The following is a 5,775-nucleotide window of genomic DNA, read 5'->3' on the forward strand; positions in this document are numbered from 1 at the left end:
GATACGACAGAAAACCGACAGTTCCTTCAAAAAGTATATTTTTAGGTGCCGTTTTGATTTACCAAACCTTATTGATTTATCTATTATAGTTTAGAAAATATAAGCCCCGTGCGAGACTTAATATACACCATGTATGTAAAGATTCAATAGCAAGTATGATCATTCATAAAATTATATTTTACAGAGCCGTTTACCAGTTTTAGAGTACATTATTGATCGAAGGGGCGTCGGGTTTTAACTTGATTACTATACTTTATATAAGGCTATTATTGTAAAGTTTTTAGTTTCTCAGTCGTCGCAGAGGTCCATTCATCACTGGTTATTGTTATTAAAGCTCCATAAACATTGTTTAAGGCTGTGAAAAATGAACTCCTGCTAAGAAACCTGGTCGTTAATGAACTAAGCCAAGATTAATGTTGAAAAAAATACAAATTACCTCTTTGCTTCATAAATTCCAATTTATTTCAAACTCATTAGTTACAATAAAGTTTCTTTATTGCGCTTTCAAAATTTATTGTGTCGTTGGATTATGGCCGTTGAAAACTAAACGTGTTGGATTTAATTTGCACACATAAGTTTTTTTTATTACAGCCTAGCAATTATGTAAAATGCGCAGTAGTGAGATATTGAAACTTCAATGATTCAATACTTTTTAATGGTCAAATACCTATATTGTAATATGAAAAAGTACACAAAATTTATTATATTGATTGTAGAAATGATATATTTAATTTAAGTAAACATTCGAAAAAGTATTTCGCTTTTGAAAACAGCGATGCCCATATTTTGAAAATTCTCTTTAGAAATGGTAATTTCACATTGTAAATATTTTGTTAAGTGACCGATAAAAGTTTTTTCGCCCAATGTTCTATGTTAGTAGGATGGATGGTTTATGAAAATGTTTATTATTTACCATTTACCATTAGTTTTCAAATTATTTTGAAAATTATTTAAAATACCATTTGAAATCATTTTATTCCCAAACTGCCTAAAAAAAGTACGATTTATTATATTAGTTATACATAAAGTAATCAAACTTAAAGAATTCAATAAATTGATAAAACGATTATGTGATACAAAGCTATGTCAAATTTTTGAAAGACAGGCTGGAAAGCATTAATGTAGCTTAATTTAGGAGCACTAAAATTTTAAAATTAACACATTTTGAACGTGACTAATTTTAATTGCTAGCTTTAAAAATATGAAAGTTAAAGTTAACTTCTATGCATGGTTATATTATGGCTAATTTGTAAAAGTAAAATCAAAACATTGATGATAAGAAAATGTGTTTTTTGGCACCCTTTTTAAGTAAGCATACTTTCCTCAGTAGTTAAAGCATTTCATCACCACTTCAGAGTATACACCAAAAAAAGACAGAACCTTGTCAAATGAAACTTCACGGTCGCCAGCATAATAAATAAGACGTAAAAAACAGTGACATTGAGAATACAGTAGCTTTTAAAAGTAACTGTACGAAAGATTAAAATTTTTAAATTTTAAAATTGACAAGTGTAACTGGGAATAGTGTTTCAACTACGTAGCCTTTCGGCTGACAATTAAATCTGTTATACAAAGGAATCTTCAAATGCAATTTATATGCGAAGGTGAGATGTATTTTGTAGATCCAGGGTCAATCCCCCGAGTTGACCGTCGTCTTGGGGCAGATTACTGATACACATGGGTTAGCTTAGGGATACATTAGGGATAAAAGTTTGGGCAGGAGAAAAATTGTTCGATTTACATATAAGGCCCAATATTTATCCCTGCGAAAAAAAAAAATTAACTTCGTGGATCTTCTTACTTTTGTGTCATATTGTTACTTTAAAAGGCTTTATTTGTCGATAGGTTAAAAATTGCAGCTTTAAGTAAGTTTGGAAAATTGTAATATAGGTCTATGCACATACCCATTTAACTTGTTGTTTTTTTTCTCAATAATAAGGCACACTAGCAGTCACTCCTGCTTCGCAACAGGAAGAGAACAATTAAGAGAATTATTATTATGTTCCATAGATCTAGGCTGATTAACTTTTAGTAATCCACTAAAAGTATTCTCTGGTTCCCCAAATCCGCGGACGTTACTTTTTCTATAATATTTTATCCTTTCAGCCGGTTTAGTTCATTCTCTAATTTATGCTTAATTAAGTAAGGTATTAGTCTTGGCTTTGTAAAATAGATGGCTTCTTCTCATGAATAAAATTTGCCAAAGATATGATCATTATTATTACTAATCATACATTTTATCAATGTTTTATTCGAACCAATGTTATGTAAAGTATGTGATATTAATTTAGATACATTTTGTAACGTATTGTAATCTAAGTAAATTTTAGTATTAATAATGTCAACAATTTTATAAATAAGCTACGAGTATTTATACCTTCTGCATCTAATGTTAAGGGATCTGATTCGTTTTTATCCAAAATCGTAACGTTATATATTCCATGATTAAAGCAAACTTCTACAATTTTGCTCCTTGCACTGGTTCGATGGGTTGAAACATGTATAAGTAGATACAATTAATTAATTATTACTGTAGATATAACGTAATTTTGAATAGATGATTGGTTAGTATAAATAAATAAAAAGTAATGATATAAAATATATACGACACAATATATGAAAATGTTTCTTTTTCACTTGAGACTCGTGAACAGGCTACATTTAGTTGCCCGTGACTAAACCCGCCTTTCTGCAGGTGTATACAACCTACAGACTTTATAGTTTGGCCTTGAGCTTTGTTGACGGTAGTATCAAATGCGAGATTTAAGGGTAACTGAATTATGTTAAAATTAAAGATTCGTTGGGATCATGAGTATTCGTGTGATTATAAGGTTTTCCTCTCAAGCGCAACCTGTCATAAGGCAGGCACTAACCAAATCACATTTCAGTATGTTTAACCAATCTGTTACCATAGCAAAGCCTTGTTGCATCCAAGCTACGCATCCGTGGCACAGTTGCACCAAATTTTTAATTTGGGTTTGTGAGATGGTTCTCCAGACTATTTTAAACCATTTAAAAAATCTGTAGAGTAGTTTGTAGAGTTTTCCTCATCCACAACTATATCAAACGAAAAAATAGAATATCTTCGAGAAGGAAATTTCCTTAGCAAAACGGTAGCGTCCCTCCCACTCTTCGATATTTGAAACACTGGCCTATCACGTGAGGCCGTGCTATAACAAACTGCTCTACAAAGTGCATGCCTGGAAACAAGTGACTGGTCATGTTGAATACCGACCAGGGGATTTTTTAATTGCTTTCTATAGTAACATGCAATAAAAGGATACAAGAAGCTATTATAAGCTAATGAATTATGGTTCAAAATCCGTTGTGCCCCCAAATCGTAGACCTTACCCATTGTACAATGTACAGGGCTCTGCGGAGTTGGGTTAGGCTATTTTGTATAGTTATCTGAATAATTATCATACTTTACCTAACTCCACAGAGCACTGCGGTCTTTAATGGTAGGTTTAGTTGGGGACACTTAAGGTTATTTGATCACGACGAGGATACTGATGTTATCATTGGAAGCCTATAAATTCAACAGGAATTGGCCATTTTTCAAACTTTTAAGTTGGGGGAAGTTAATAAACTAAAATTGAACGATGTACATTATTTGGATTTTAAAGTATTTTAACCGTCGCAAGAATATTGTTTACCAAAGGTTTTTATTTTTCAAAAGAATTCAGAAAGAGTCCGAGCCCTTTATACATTTTCTGACATACAGTACTTGAGAAAACTTGCGTCCTTTTGTGACTTTGGGGAGCAGGAGGATAGCTTAATAAGGGACAGCCTAGTTCTGTGCATTAGGGACGAAAACTTGCAGGAACGTTTGCTCAGGGTTCCGGACCTTAAACTTGATGAGGCAATTAAACATTGCCAACTCTCTGAAGCCAGTAGGGAGCAGTTTTCAGCTTTGTGCAGAAACCGTATTCTCTTTCAGACCGATGGGGATAGACTATTAGTACCCGTAGTAAAGCCTAAACAAGAATCAGATATTACTGGAACGCCTGGGACCCCTCCGGATTTGCAACCCGTGAGCAGTGACCAGCCACAAAACGGCCTTATACAAGGCCACCCCGGAGCGCCCACTGCTTTGCCTTCTGGCTCAGCAGCCTTGCCTCGCGCGACGGCCCGGACCCCGACCCTGCCCCCGCCCACGGGATAAGAGGAACAGCTGATGTCAAAAAATCACAATATTTCTCCAAGGAGTAGAATGAAAAGCTGGTATAGAGCAACTTCAAATGGATGGATTACAAGAAGCAATTTTGAAATCAGATATTATAAAATTAAGAAGATATCGCTCAGGGTTCGTTTACACCTTTCTGTGATGGATTGTTCTTCTTGTACTATGTTAACCTCCTAAGTAAACTTTCTAACCTTAGTACCGATATGTTTAGCGATGTAAATGGATTTACCAATATTTGGCTTTACATAAATCTTACTGATCATGAAACCACAACATATAACATTTAATGAAATGGTGGAACAAATTGGCATTATCTCAAAACTCGTACATTGATGCCCTGAAAAGCTATTTATCAAGTGTTTGTCTCAAAGTTGATACAATCAGTTCATACAATGTAAATATTGCAAACATATTCATCGCCAACATTCATGTTCAAATAATTGAAGAATAAGACCTAGTATCATATAGTATATATATTATATTCGCAAAACTGATTGTGACATGATATCACTGCTTGGAGAAATTGCTTCTGAAATTGGCCAACGTATTAGTAATTTGAGGGAAAGGTTGAAAAGAATTTCCAATACATTTATTAACATAATCTCATGTCATCTGAAGAAACAGCGTAACATTTTCTCTCATTACCTTTCAATTAATTAATCAAGCAGAAGCATGTTTTCAACAATATGATTAATGAAAGAGTATAGAGAAAATATCATTAACAAAATAAAGATAATAATTCCTCGAACATTTTCGTGGAAAACATCTTCAAAAAATATGCAAAACGATCTGAAGCATTTGAAAATATTTGGCTAGGCGATTTTGCTCAATGTCGGTGCGCATAATACTTTTTAACTACATGATGGTGCCGTGGGCCAACCACTCGAACTGTTGGGCGGCATTGACATCGACATGGACGACACAGCGGCAGAACACGACGAACGGCCATGTACCGCCTGCAGCGTCAATGTACGGACCTATTTAATAGAGCCGTGTTTTCACTTGGTAGTTTGCGGGACATGCGTGGCCGTTCACAGAGTGACTACACCCGTGATGGACGGAGATCGGCTGCCGGTACGATGCCCGTTATGCCGGACCACCGAGAAATATTACAAGCGGATTTTCCTAAATTAACCACTACTCAATATAAATTAGGCATTTTATAGTTTTAAGATTAAATTTTTAATAAACCTAATTTTTCAGGAACGCAGAAGATGATTGTTTAGTTCTTTAAGACGACCAAACCGAAAACATAGTGTACAAAAACGATCTTGTTAATCTGGACGTGAGAAAAAAAATAACAACAAACAGCCGTGTAAAAACGTTGTATAAAAATAAGTGGTACAGTGGGACAGTTACAAAAATGTATGCAAATGGGTATGAGCAAGACACGGAAGATTCACAGACACCAAAAGAACAACATACGACTCCATACGACACCGACTCTGACCCAGATTATACCCAGTGCTGTGAAGTGGTTGGATGCAGGGAAGAGGTTTTTAGTGCATGTCCCAAGTGTCTTGCACTAATGTGCCACGACCACTTCATAGAAAGCAGTAATCTCGATTGCCAAAGAGGACATAAAACAG

This window comes from Macrosteles quadrilineatus, unplaced genomic scaffold (genome assembly GCF_028750875.1).
Source record: "Macrosteles quadrilineatus isolate MER2022 unplaced genomic scaffold, UCM_ALF_1.0 Scaffold_2__2_contigs__length_208266976, whole genome shotgun sequence".
In the NCBI taxonomy this organism is placed as follows: Eukaryota; Metazoa; Arthropoda; class Insecta; order Hemiptera; family Cicadellidae; genus Macrosteles; species Macrosteles quadrilineatus.